Below are 15991 nucleotides of genomic sequence, written 5' to 3'. Positions count from 1 at the left end.
CACAAAGGATAAAGAAGGACACTACATAATGATTAAAGGGACACAAGACCAGGAAGATATAACCATATTAAATATTTATGCACCCAATGACAGGGCTGCAAGATACATAAAACAAATTTTAACAGAACTGAAAAGAGAGATAGACACCTCCACAATTATAGTAGGAGACTTCAACACACCACTTTCGGAGAAGGACAGGACATCCAGTAAGAAGCTCAATAGAGACACGGAAAACCTAATTGTTACAATCAACCAACTTGGCCTCATTGACTTATACAGAACACTCCACCAAACAGCTGCAAAGTATACTTTTTTTTCTAGCGCACATGGAACATTCTCTAGAATAGACCACATATTAGGTCATAAAACAAACTTTTGCAGAATCCAAAACATCGAAATATTACAAAACATCTTCTCAGAACATAAGGACATAAAAGTGGAAATCAATAACAGAAAAATTAGGGAAAAGAAATCAAATACTTGGAAACTGAACAATACCCTCCTGAAAAAAGACTGGGTTATAGAAGACATTAAGGAGGGAATAAAGAAATTCATGCAATGCAACGAGAATGAAAACACTTCCTACCAAAACCTCTGGGACACAGCAAAAGCAGTGCTCAGAGGTCAGTTTATATCGATAAATGCACACATACAAAAAGAAGAAAGAGCCAAAATGAGAGAACTCTCCCTACAACTTGAACAAGTAGAAAGTGAGCAACAAAAGAATCCATCAGGCACCAGAAGAAAACAAATAATAAAAATTAGAGCTGAACGAAATGAATTAGAGAACAGAAGAACAATTGAAAGAATTAACAAAGCCAAAACCTGGTTCTTTGAAAAAATTAACAAAATTGATAAACCATTGGCCAGACTGACTAAAGAAATACAGGAAAGGAAACAAATAACCTGAATAAGAAACGAGATGGGCCACATCACAACAGACCCAACTGAAATGAAAGGAATCATATCAGATTATTACGAAAAATTGTACTCTAACAAATTTGCAAACCTAGAAGAAATGGATGAATTCCTAGAAAAACACTACCTACCTAAAGTAACATAATCAGAACTAGAACAACTAAATAGACCCATAACAAAAAAAGAGATTGAAACAGTAATTAAAAAACTCCCAACAAAAAAAAGCCCTGGCCCGGATGGCTTTACTGCAGAGTTCTACCAAACTTTCAGAGAAGAGTTAATATCACTACTACTAAAGGTATTTCAGAGCATAGAAAATGACAGAATGCTACCTAACTCATTCTATGAAGCCACCATATCTCTGATACCAAAACCAGGTAAAGACATCACAAAAACAGAAAATTACAAACCTATATCCCTCATTTACATAGATGCAAAAATCCTCAACAAGATTCTAGCCAATAGAATTCAACAACATATCAAAAAAATAATCCACCACAGCCAAGTGGGATTTATACCAGGTATGCAAGGCTGGTTTAATATTAGAAAAACCATTAATGTAATCCACCACATAAATAAACCAAAAGACAAAAACCACATGATCTTATCAATTGATGCAGAAAAGGCATTTGACAAAGTCCAACACCCATTTATGATAAAAACTCTCAGCAAAATAGGAATTGAAGGAAAATTCCTCAACATAAAAAAGGGCATCTATACAAAGCCAACAGCCAACATCACTCTAAATGCAGAGAGCCTGAAAGCATTTCCCTTGAGAACAGGAACCAGACAAGGATGCCCTTTATCACTGCACTTATTCAACATTGTGCTAGAGGTCCTAGCCAGAGCAATTAGGCAAGACAAAGAAATAAAGGGCATCCGGATTGGCAAGGAAGAAGTATAATTATCTCTATTCGCAGATGACATGATCTTATACACAGAAAACCCTAAGGAATCCTCCAGAAAACTACTGAAACTATTAGAAGAGTTTGGCACAGTCTCAGGTTATAAGATAAACATACAAAAATCACTTGGATTCCTCTACATCAACAAAAAGAACATCGAAGAGGAAATAACCAAATCAATACCATTCACAGTAGCCCCCAAGAAGATAAAATACTTAGGAATTAATCTCACCAAAGATGTAAAAGACCTATACAAAGAAAACTACAAAGTACTACTGCAAGAAACTAAAAAGGAGCTACTTAAGTGGAAAAACTTACCTTGCTCATGAATAGGAAGACGCAACATAGTAAAAATGTTTATTCTACCAAAAGCCATCTATACACGCAATGCACTTCCGATCCAAATTCCAATGACATTTTTTAATGTGATGGAGAAACAAATCACCAACTTCATATGGAAAGGAAAGAAGCCTCGGATAAGTAAAGCATTACTGAAAAAGAAGAAGAAAGTGGGAGGCCTCACTCTACCTCATTTAAGAACATATTATACAGCCACAGTAGTCAAAACAGCCTGGTACTGGTACAAAACAGGCACATAGACCAATGCAACAGAATTGAGAACCCAGATATAAATCCATCCACATATGAGCAGCTGATATTTGACAAAGGCCCAGTGTCAGTTAATTGGGGAAAAGATAGTCTTTCTAACAAATGGTGCTGGCATAACTGGATATCCATTTGCAAAAAAATGAAACAGGATCCATACCTCGCACCATGCACAAAAACTAACTCCAAGTGGATCAAAGACCTAAACATAAAGACTAAAATGATAAAGATCATGGAAGAAAAAATAGGGACAACCTAGGAGCCCTAATACAAGGCATAAACAGAATACAAATTATTACCAAAAATGATGAAGAGAAACCAGATAACTGGGAGCTCCTAAAAATCAAACACCTATGCTCATCTAAAGACTTCACCAAAAGAGTAAAAAGACCACCTACAGATTGGGAAAGAATTTTCAGCTATGACATCTCCGACCAGCGCCTGATCTCTAAAATCTATATGATTCTGTTAAAACTCAACCACAAAAAGACAAACAACCCAATCAAGTAGTGGGCAAAAGATATGAACACGCTCTTCACTAAAGAAGATATTCAGTTAGCTAACAGATACATGAGAAAATGCTCCCGATCATTAGCCATTAGAGAAATGCAAATTAAAACTACGATGAGATTCCATCTCACTCCAACAAGACTGGCATTAATCCAAAAAATACAAAATAATAAATGTTGGAGAGTCTGCGGAGAGATTGGAACTCTTATATACTGCTGGTGGGAATGTAAAATGGTATAACCACTTTGGAAATCTATCTGGTGTTTTCTTAAAAAGTTAGAAATAGAACTACCATACAACCCAGAAATCCCACTCCTCGGAATATACCCTAGAGAAATAAGAGCCTTCACACGAACAGATACATGCACACCCATGTTTATTGCAGCTCTGTTTACAATAGCAAAAAGCTGGAAGCAACCAAGGTGTCCATCAATGGATGAATGGTTAAATTAATTGTGGTATATTCACATAATGGAATACTACGCATCGACAAAGAACAGTGACGAATCTGTGAAACATTTCGTAACATGGAGGAACCTGGAAGGCATTATGCTGAGTGAAATTAGCTGCAAAAGGACAAATATTGTATAAGACCACTATTATAAGATCTTGAGAAATAGTATAAACTGAGAAGAACACATACTTTTGTGGTTAGGAGGGGGGAGGGAGGGAGGGTGGGAGAGGGTTATTTACTGATTAGTTAGTTAGTAGATAAGAACTACTTTAGGTGAAGGGAAGGACAATACTCAATACAGGGAAGTTCAGCTCAACTTGACTGGACCAAAAGCAAAGAAGTTTCCGGGATAAACTGAATGCTTCAAAGGTCAGTGGAGCAAGGGTAAGGGTTTGGGGACTATGGCTTCAGGGGACATCTAAGTCAATTGGCAAAATAAATTCTATTAAGAAAACATTCTGCATCCCACTTTGACGTGTGGTGTCTGGGATCTTAAATGCTAACAAGCGGCCATCTAAGATGCATCAATTGGTCTCAACCCACCTGGATCAAAGGAGAATGAAGAACACCAAGGTCACACGATAACTATGAGCCCAAGAGACAGAAAGGGCCACATGAACCAGAGACTTACATCATCCTGAGACCAAAAGAACTGGATGGTGCCCGGCGACAACCGATGACTGCTCTGACAGGGAGCACAACAGAGAACCCCTGAGGGAGCAGGAGAACAGTGGGATGCAGACCCCAAATTCTCATAAAAAGACCGGACTTAATGGTCTGACTGAGACTAGAGGAATCCCGGCGGTCATGGTCCCCAAACCTTCTGTTGGCCCAGGACAGGAACCATTCTCGAAGACAACTCATCATACATGGAAGGGACTGGACAATGGGTTGGAGAGAGATGCTGATGAAGAGTGAGCTACTTGTATCAGGTGGACACTTGAGACTGTGTTGGCATCTCCTGTCTGGAGGGGAGATAGGAGGGTAGAGAGGGTTAGAAACTGGCAAAATTGTCACGAAAGGAGAGACTGGAAGGGCTGACTCATAAGGGGGAGAGTAAGCGGGAGTATGGAGTAAGGTGTATATAAGCTTATATGTGACAGACTGACTTGATTTGTAAATGTTCACTTAAAGCTCAATAAAAATTATTTTAAAAAAAGGCAACAACAACAACAACAAAAAAATAGATGAAGTGGAATAATAACTAGATACCAATCTAGTATGGTGTATGCAGAAAAAAAAGTGAGAGTAAAATAAAATCAAAGATATTTTTAGTTATTCAAACGGGAATGTTTTCCACCCCCCATCTACAACACTTCACCATCCACATATAGAAGATGCACTTCAAGAAGAAAGAAGATGAATGTAAGTCAACACAATGGAATAAGAAACACATTTTGTGTAACAATTTCAAGAAAAAACAAGGAGAGAACTACTTTACAATCAACAAAAAGATGTTCAAGATTTTTATGAGGAAATATTTAAAATCTAAGTACTTTTAAAAACTAAATACATTGAATAATACTCCTTGTTTACTACGAATATATCAAGGCTCCCCATAATATTGAATAAATATAATTCCAATCAAAATCATAATATATTTTATGAAACTTACAAGATGATTCTAATATGCATATGAAGACGAAGAGCAGGAAGAAAAACAGCCCGAGAATTATAAAAGCACTAAAAATGAGCAAGGTGCTGGTGGAGGGAATCCTTATCACACATAATAATACTAAAAACCTCTAGTAATTAAGACAGTGTGGTATTGGCACAAAGAAACATATGCTGATAAATGAAATAGGGAACAGTCCAAAATCAGAAGCTTTGTTATTATGTAAATTGGATACAACAGAAAATGCATTGCATACCAGAAAGAAAGGGTAGACAATCTAATCAATTTTGCTGAGTAAATTGGTTATCCACAAAGAAAAAATGAAACTGTATCTCTTTATATTTTGTCATAGTACTTGAGATGGGTATACAGAGTGAAGATAAGAAGTAAAATTTTAGAAACTTAGGTGAAAATATAGTCTTTGTGGCACAAAATCATTAACCAAAAAATCAACGATCAAATCTATGTATGTTCAACACAGTTATGTTCTCCAAAAATGATCAAGGCAGTTGAAAAGATAATAATCTATCTTAATCAACAAAGGATTAGCAACCAGAATTTAAAAAGAAAAAAGTATGTCAATAGTAAAACAAAAAAACAATTATATGCGGTCCCCGTGTATACATCTTCTGATATCACCTCTAAGTATTCTCTCTGACACCAACTGTAAATGCATTTCATCTTTTTCTGACCCTAATTGCCTGGAGCTAGGTTAGATCTCAGAAGTTAAAGGGCACAGTCTTCCAGTTATTGAACCTGGCCACCCCCACAACTAAAAGGAAGCACAACTCATGGTGAGTCTCTGTGGATTTTGGAGGCAACATTTCCCTTATTTGGGTGTGCTCTTCCATCCTATTTATCCAGTAACTCCAAAAGCTGCTAGTTTTGAGTGGGGCCCAGAACAAGAGCAGACTCTGCAATAGGTTCAGGGTGCCATGCAAGCCACTCTGCCACTTAGGTCATATGATTTGGCTGATCCAATGGTGCTTGAAGTACCAGTGCCAGATAGAGATGCTGTTTGGAGTCTGGTGAATCACAGCACAGACACTTAGGAGTTTGGAGCAAACCCTTGCCATCTTCTGCAGATAACTACTCTCCATTTGAGAAACAGCTTTTAACTCATTATTGAGCCTTTGGTAGAGACGGAATGCTTAACCAGGTACCACCAAGTCAACACGTGGCCTGAGTTGTGCAGCATGAACTGGGTGTTGTCTGACCCACAGAGCCATAAGTCTGGACATGCGCAGCAGCACTCCATCATTAAACAGAAGTGGTATATATGAGACTGGGCCTGAGCAGGACCTCAAAGTGTAAGTAAATTGCATGAGGAAGTGGCCCAAATTCCCATTGTCTCCACTCCTCTCACGTTACTTTCCATCTCCCAGTCTGTACCTATGGCCTTATGGGGCATTCCTTATGATCAACTGACTGAAGAAGAGAAAACTCATGCCTGATTTACAGATGGTTTTGTGCGATATGCAGGCACCACCAGAAAGTGGACAGCAGCAGCACTGCAGCACCTTTCTGGGACACTGCAGCCCCTTTCTGGGACAACCCTGAAGGACAGTGGTGAAGAGAAATCCTCCCAATGGGCAGAACTTCAAGCAGTGCACCTGGTTGTTCATTTTGCTTGCAAGGAGAAATGGCCAGATATGCAACTGTATATTGACTCATGAGTTGTAGCCAATGGTTTGGCTGGATGGTCAGGGACATGGAAGAATATCATTAGAAAATTGGAGACAAGGAGGTATGGGAAAGAGGTAGGTGGATAGACCTTTCTGAATATGCCAAAAAAGTGAAGACATTTGTGTCTCATGTGAATACTCACCAAAGGGAAACCTCAGCAGAGGAGGGTTTTAACAATCAGGTGGAAAGGATGAGGCATTCTGTGGAAAACAGTCACCCTTTTTCCCTAGCCACTGCTGTCTTTGCCCAATGGACTCATGAACAAAGTGGATGGAGGTTATGCATGGGTTCAGCAACATGGACTTCCACTCACCAAGGCCGGCTTGGCTACAACCACCGCTGAATACCCTATCTGCCAGCAGCAGAGACCAACACTGAATCCCTAATATGCTGTCATTCCTAGAGGTGATCTGCCAGCAACCTGGTGGCAGGTTGGTTACACTGGACCACTTTCATCTTGGAAAGGGCAGCATTTTGTTCTCACTGGAGTAGATACTCTAGATACAGACTTGCCTTCCCTGCACAAAATGCTTCTGTCAAAACTACCATCTGTGGACTTACAGAATGCCTTATCCACCATCATGGTACCCCACAAAGCATTGCTCGGATCAAGGGACTCACTTCACAGCAAATGAAGTGCAGCAATGGACTCATGCTCGTGGAATTCACTTGTCTTACCATGGTCCCCCATCATTGTGAAGCAGCTAACTTCATAGAATGGTGTAAAAACCTTCAAAAGACACAATTAAGGCACCAGCTAAATGGTAATACTTTACAGAGTTGGGGCAATGTTCTCCAGGAGGCTGTATATGCTCTAAACCATCATCCAATACATGGCACTGTTTCTCCCATAGCCAGGATTCATGGGTCCAGGAATCAAATAGTGGAAATGGGAGTGGCACCACTCACTATTTCTCTTACCTACTCACAAAATTTTTGCTTCCTGTCCCCACAACCCTATAGTCTGCAGGTCTGGAGGTCTTAGTTTCAAAGGGAGGAAAAATTCCACCTGGAGAAACATTGCTGATTCCAATAAATTGGAATTTAAGAACGCCACCTGTACACTTTGGGCTCCTTATGTCTCTGCATCAACAGGCAAAGAAGGAGGTTACCATATTGGCTGGTGTAATTGATCCTGATTATCAAGAGGAAATTGGATTAAAGAAGAGTATGTTTGCAATGCAGGAGATCCCTTAGGCATCTCAGTATTACCATGCTCTGTGATTAAAGTCAATGGAAAACTACAGCAACCTAATTTTAACATGACAACTAATAACCCAGACCCCTCAGGAATAAAAGTTTGGGTCACCCCACCAGGCAAAGAACCAAGAGCAGCAGAGGTGCTTGCTGAGTGTAAAGGGAATATGGTATTGCTGGTGAAAGACAGTTCTAAATACCAGCTATGACAACTTGACCAGTTGCAGAAATGAGGACTGTAATTCTTATGGGTATTTCCTCCTTGTATGTGTGAATCTTTCAGTATTGCAATTCGAGGTTTGAATTTTTTCTTCATTTTTTTCAGCTTGAGAAATGCAGAGCATGTTCTTCCCTTTTGGTCTTTGCACATGTCATTATAATGCTTTGTCTTCTCTAGCCACTCTTTGAAATCTTCTGTTCAATTCTTTTACTTCTTTTCTTCCTATTGCTTTAGCTACTCAGTGTTCAAGAGCAAGCTTCGGAGTCTCTTCTGACATCCATTTTGGTCTTTTCTTCCTTACCGGTCTTTTTAATGACCTCTTGTTTTTTTTTTCATGTATGATGTCATTCCACAACTTGTCTGGTCTTCGGTCATTAGAGTTCAATGCATCCAATCTATTCTTGAGATGGTCTCTAAATTCATGTGGGATATACCCAAGGTCATACTTTGACTCTCGTTGATTTGTTCTAATCTTCTTCAGTTTCAATTTGAACTTGCATTTGAGCAATTGGTGGTCTGTTCCGCAGTTGGCCCCTGGCCTCGTTCTGACTGATGATATTGAGCTTTTCCATTGTTTCTTCCCACAGATGTAGTCGATTTGGTTCCTGTGTATTCTATCTGGTGAGTTCCATATGTACCGTCTCCATTTATGTTGGTGAAAAAATGTATTTGCAATGAAGGAGTCGTTGGCTTTGCAAAATTCTATCATGTGATCTCAGGCATCATTTCTATCACCAAGGCCACATTTCCCAACTACTGATCATTCTTTGTTTCCAACTTTTGCATTCCAATCTTCAGTATCAATGCATCCTGATTGCATGTTTGATCACTTTCAGACTGCAGAAGTTGGTAAAAATCTTCAATTTCTTCATCTTTGGCCTTAGCAGTTGGTGTGTAAATTTGAATAATAGTCATATTAACTGGTATTCCTTGTAGGCGTATGGATATTATCCTATCACTGATACCGTTGTACTTCAGGATGGATCTTGAAATGTTTTTTTTGATGATGAACACAATGCCATTCCTCTTCAAGTTGTTGTTCCTGGCATAGTAGACCAGTAGACCATATGATTATCTGACTAAAAGTCCATTTCAGCTCACTAATGCAGAGGATTTCAATGTTTAGGTGTTTCATTTCATTTTGACAGCTTCCAATTTTCCTAGATTCATACTTTGTTCGTTTCATGTTCCCATTATTAATGGATGTTTGCAGCTGTTTCTTCATTTTTAGTTGTGCCACTTTTTTTTTTTCACATTAGCAAATGAAGGTCCCAAAGGTTTGACTCCATTCACATTATTAACATTGACTCTACTTTGAGGAGGCAACTCTTCCCCAGTCATCTTTTCAGTGCCTTCCAACCTAAGGGGCTCGTCTTTCAGCACTATATCAAACAATAATAAATTTTGGAGAGGTTTTAGAGAGACTGGAACACTTATGCACTGCTGGTGGGAGTGTAAAATGGCACAATCACTTTGGAAGTCCATTTAGTGCTCCCCTAAAAAGCTAAAACTAGAACTACCATACAATCCAGCAATCCCACTCCTTGGAATATATCGTAGAGAAGCAAGAGCCTTTACATGAACAGATATATGCACACCCATGTTCATTGCAGCACTGTTTACAATAGCAAAAAGAGGGAAGCAACCAAGGTGCCCATCAACGGATGAATGGATAAATAAATTATGGTATATTCACAAAATGGAATAGTACGCATGAATAAAGAACAGTGATGAATCTATGAAACATTTCATAACATGGAGGAACCTGGAGGGCATTATGCTGAGTGAAATTAGTCAGTTGCAAAAAGACAAATATTGTATGAGACCACTATTATAAGAACTGAAAAATAGTTTAAACAGAGAAGAAAATATTCTTTGATGGTTATGAGGGGAGAGGGAGGATGGAAGAGGGGTATTCACTAATTAGATAATAGATAAGAACTACTTTAGGTGAAGGGTACAACAACACACAGTACAGGTGAGGTCAGCACAACTAGACTAAACCAAAAGCAAAGAAGTCTCCTGAATAAACTGAACACTTCAAAGGCCAGAGTAGCTGGGGTAGGGTTTGCGAACCATGGTATTAGGGGACATCTAGGTCAATTGGCATAATAAAAACTATTAAGAAAACATTCTGCTTCCCATTTTGGAGAGACTTCTGGGGTGTTAAATGCTAGCAAGAGGCCATCTAAGATGTAACAATTGGTCAACCCACCTGGAGCAAGGAAGAATGAAGATCACCAAAGACACAAGGTAAGTATGAGCCCAAGAGTCAGAATAGGCCACGTAAATCAAATACTACATCAGCCTGAGACCAGAAGAACGAGATGGTGCCCATCTACAACCGATGACTGCCATGACAGGGATCACAAGAGAGAATCCCTGAAGGAGCAGAAGAGCAGTGGGATGCAGACCCCAAATTCTAGTCAAAAGACCAGACTTAATGGTCTGAATGAGACCAGAGGGATCCCGAAGGTCATGGTCCCCAGGCCTTCTGTTAGCCCAAGACAAGAACCGTTCTTGAAGCCAACTCTTCAGACAGAGATTGGACTGGACTATAAGACAGAAAATGATAGTGGTGAGAATTGGGCTTCTTGGATGAAGTAGACACATGAGACTATGTGGGAAGCTCCTGTCTGGAGGGGAGATGTGAAGGCTGAGTGGGACAGAAGCTGACTGAATGGACAGAAAAACACAGAGTGGAGAAAAGTAATGTGCTGTCTCATTAGGAGGAGAGCAACTAGGAATATATAAATCCGTTGCCGTCAAGTCGATCCCGACTCATAGTGACCCTATAGAACAAGGTAAAACTGCCTCACAGAGTTTTCAAGGAGTGCCTGGTGGATTCAAACTGCTGACCTTTTGGTTAGCAGCCATAGCACTTAACCACTACACCACCAGGGTTTCCAGGAGTATATAGCAAGGTGTATATAACGTTTTACGTGAGAGACTGACTTGATTTATAAACTTTCACTTAAAGCACAATAAAAATTAAAAAAAAATTGTACAGCAAGTTTTGGATGGGAAAATTATGCAAGAAAAAGAAATAAAAGGAACCCCCATTGAAAAGAAAGAAGTAAAAATGCCTTTATTTGAAGATGACAAGATCGTGTGTATAAAAATTCAAGGGAATCCACTAAAAATTACTAGAACTAATAAGCCAGTTCAGAACGGATACAGGATACAATATCAACATATAAAAAAGTTTGTTATACTAGTAATGAAAAATCAAAAAATAAAATTAAGAGAATAATAACTTTCATAAAAGCATGACAAATATGTACAGATAGGTGAAATAAAAAAGTCCATGATTTGTACTGAAAATTATAAAACCCTGTTGAAAATAGTGAAAAGCCATCACATATTCCTGGACTGGTAATTTTATTATTGTTAATATGGCAATTATTCCCCACATTGATTTAAAGATTGAACACAATTTATTTGAAAATCTCATCCAGCATTTTTGCGGAAATTGAGAATTGCTCCTATAATTCACATAGAAATGAAAAGTACCCAAGTGGCCAAAACAATCAGGAAAATAAAGTTGTAGGACTCACACTTCCTAATTTAAAAACTTACTACGAAGCTAAAGTAATTGGCATATTTATATAAGGATAGATACAAAGGTCTACAGAATGGAATTCAGAGTCCAGAAATAAACTCTTACATTTTTGGACAATTGATTTTTAACAAAGGCATCAAGGCTTTGAACAACTCAATATCCACATTCAAATGGATGAATTTGACACATACTTTACACCATATAATAACAGTATTAAGTCAAAATAGGTTATGGAGCTAAATATAAATGCTAAAATCTTGAAACTTACAGAACATAACATAGGAGTAAACCTTCTAGATTTAGGTTAGGAAATGGGTTTTTTGATATGAAGACAAAAGCATAAATGACAAAAGAAAAAAACAAATTGAGCTACATCAAAATTAAAAATCTTTGTCTTGCAAATGATACCACCAAGAAAGTTAAAACACAGCTCACAGAATGAGAGGAATTATTTGCAAATCATGTATCTAATAAGGGACTTGTATATAGAACATGTAAAGAAAACTTATAACTCAGCAATAAAAAGAAACATCACCCAATTAAAAATGGGCATAGAGTCTGGATACTTCTCCAAAAATGTACAGTCAGTAAGCACGTAAAAAGACACCTAACATGGTAAAATATTAGAGAGAGATAAGGCAAGACCTAATGAGATGCTACACATTCACTAGGATAGTTATAATTTTTTTTTAAAAAAAGACAAACAATAATAAGTCCTGAGACAGACGATAACAAGTGTTGACAGGATACGGGGGAATGAAGAACCCTCATGCATTACTGTCAGGAATGTAAAATGGTACAGTCACTTTGGAAACCAGTTTGTCAGCTACACAGAATGTTAACCATAGTGTTATCAGCAATTCATTCGAAGGCATCTACCCAAGAAGAATTAAAACATGCTACACAAAAATTTGTGCATAAATATTCATAGCATTATTCATAATAATTAAAAAGTAAAAGCAACTCAAATGTTTTATTAACTAATGAATGGATACACTCCATGGTATAGATGAACCTCAGAAACATACTCAGTGAAAGGCAGACACAAAAGACCAGATGTTATATGGTTCCAATTTTATATATATTATATATGTATATATAAATTTGAGAGAGAGAGAGACGGAGAGAGAACAGATTTAGATTAATGATTGCCTAGGGTTGGTGAGGGGTGCTTGGGAGGGAATATTAATGGCCAGGATGTTTTTTTTTTTTAAGAGGATGATGGATATGTTCTAAAATTAATTGTAATGATGGCTGCACAACTCTGTAAACAAATATATATAGAGAGAGAGAGAGAGTAGGTGAATGGTACATTTAAAATGGTTACATTTAATGTTGTATAGATTATATCTCATTAAATCTTTTCTTGAATAATATTGTGTATAACCTCTGGAAGTGAGTCATATATGACTGGGAAACTAACTTATGTTCACTAGTTATATCTTGACTGACCATTCTCTAAGCTATTTTAATCAACTGCTAAAGCATGAGGTAAGAATCATGCCTAAGAATTGCATGCTTGAGAATTCAGAAGTAAATTTTCTAGGCTATTTTCTATCATCTATGCTATAAGTGACAATATTGGAAAAGTAATGAGAATCGTAGTTCCCTTCTTTGAGAATTGTCTCCTTTCATAGCTCGTGAGAAATGACTGGGCCTATGCAGCCATATTTTTAATATGACGTGATTCTATCCTATCTCTAATTTTTTTAAATAAAAATGTCAAAAGTCTCTTCAAAATAAAAATAAACTTCTAGTCAATCTATATTTAGAATTAAGAGACCATTTAGAATTAATAAACCAAAAACCTATTGCCACTGAGTGGATTCCAACTCACAGTGACCCAGTAGGACTGAGTAGAGCTGCCCCATAAGATTTCCAAGGCTATGAGTCAAAATTGACTCAATGGTAACAGTTTGGTTGGTTGGTAAGCTTTACAGAAGCAGACTGCCTCATCTTTCTCCTGTGGAGTGGCTGTTGGGTTCGAACTGCTGAACTTTCAGTTAGCATCTAAGTGTCTAACCACCGAACCACCAGGGTCCCTAAAGGTATGATTAAGTTAAGGATAATCCAGGGATTGTTACCCTGGATTTTCCTGGTAGGGTCAACGTAATCAGAAGAGTCCCTATAAAGGAGGTACGAGTTTCAGAATCAGACAAGATGTGATGATAGAAGCAGAGATCAGAGCAAAAGACTGTACGATGCTATGCTGCTGGCTTTGAATATGGAGGAAGGCATCACAAACTCAAGGAATGCAAGTGGCGGCTCCAGAAGGAACGCAGCTCTGCTGGACACCTTGACTTTATCCCCATAAGACCCATTTTGGACCTCAGATCCACAGATCTAAAAGAAAATATTTGTGTTGCTTTAAGCCACTAGGTTTGCAGCAGTTTCTTACAGCAGCAATAGGAAACCAATACACATTCAAATTTTGTGGACAATTAGTCTAGTAAACACGAGCTCGCAATTAGAAAACTTCAGTGTGTGAACTGAGAAAGACATATTATCTTAGCTCACATCATAGAAGGATGGGCTGTTTGGTTTAAGAACTTTATTGGAAGGACAGTGTGTTCTATTTAATGGTATTAATTTTAAAAAATCTCTTATGTATTATGAATCAAACCCAACATTATGAGTTATATATATATATATATTTATGAATTTTATGTATATATACACACACATAAAAGTAAGTCAAAAAGTATTGCTACAAAATCATAGAAAGCTTTATTAAACAAAACTATCAAAATGTGAAGCTATTATTTCTAGACATATCTTCCATCTAGGTCTATACACTTCTGAAGGAGCCATTTCCATCTCTCTAGCCTTTCTCTGAAGAATTGTGCACTTTGATTTACACCTTATAAAAACAACAGTTTTGGCATCCTCGGGGGACTCAAATTGTGTTCCTTTTAAATGTCCTTCAAGTTATGGGAACAAAAGGAAGTCTGAAGGGGCAAGAACAGGGTCATAGGGTAGATGGGGCAAGGTTTCCCAATAAGATTCTGTAGGACAATCCTTGCTACCCTCAAAGAATGAGCAGGTACGCTGTCATGATGGAAAAAAAAAAAAATTTCTCAGCTCAACTTTCCGGGCCTCTTTCTCACCAATGCAGTTTCAGTTTTCTTAAAGCCTCTTCATAATAAGCCCCCATGATCGTCCTATGTCCTTCAAGCAAATCTATCAAGATTACTGCTTTGGAATCCAACAAAACAGTCCCCATAATCTTCTGAATGGTCTTCCCTCTCTTGGCTCATCTTTGAGGTCTTCCAGATCTTCCTTAAAACACATGATCCATCTAAAAACTGGTGGTTTATGTGGGGTAGCATTCCCATAAATTTGCTGCAAAGTTTCGATGATTTGGGAAGACATCCACCTGAGTTTTGTTAAAAATTTAATGGTAGCCCTGCCTCAAAATCGTTTTTTTCCGCAGCACAAAAACTATCCTTTTTTTTGAAAGGACTAAGACAAGTCTATCACTGAGAGAACTTGTCTGTAGCCATCCACTGATCACAGAGACATGTTTAAACACGTTTTGTTTGGAATAAATCTGTGCATGTATGAAATGTAACCCTCGTAGCAATACTTTTTGACTTACTCTCATATATATGTATATATATGCATATATATATATACATACATATATATATATAGCAGAAACCCTGGTGGCGTAGTGGTTAAGTGCTATGGCAAGAGGTCAGCAGTTTGAATCTGCCAGGTGCTCCTTGGAAACAGTTCTACTCTGTTCTATAGGGTTGCTATGAGTCAGAATCGGCTCGACGGCAGTGGGTTTGGTTTGGTTTTGGTTTATAATCGACGACATTGGGTTTTTTGGATATATATGTATAAAATAGTAGTGAAAATATATACACCAAAACATGTGCCAATAAAACAATTTCCACATTTACAATTCAGTGGCATGATTACCTTTTTTATGTTGCGCCGTCATTACCACTATCACTATCCTTTTCTAAAATAGTCCACTATTAACATATACTCAATTCTCCTCAAACAAAAGCTCCCCACTTCCTCCTCTCTCCCACCCCTGGTAACCATTAATAATCTTTGGTTTCTATGTATTGGCTTATTTCACATAAGTAAGATCATACAGTACTTGTCCTTTTGTGACTGATTTAATTTCACTCAGCATAAGGTTTTTAATGCTCATCCACGTTGTGGCGTGCATCAGAACTTCATTTCTCTTTAAGGCTGTATAGTATCCAAATGTACATATATACCACATTTTGTTTATTCATACATCTGTTGAAGGACATTTTGGTCTTTTCCACCTTTTGGCTACCGTGCTACAATGAACACT

Source organism: Elephas maximus, chromosome 10 (assembly GCF_024166365.1).
Source record: "Elephas maximus indicus isolate mEleMax1 chromosome 10, mEleMax1 primary haplotype, whole genome shotgun sequence".
Taxonomy (NCBI): domain Eukaryota; kingdom Metazoa; phylum Chordata; class Mammalia; order Proboscidea; family Elephantidae; genus Elephas; species Elephas maximus.
This window is presented reverse-complemented; position numbering follows the sequence as displayed.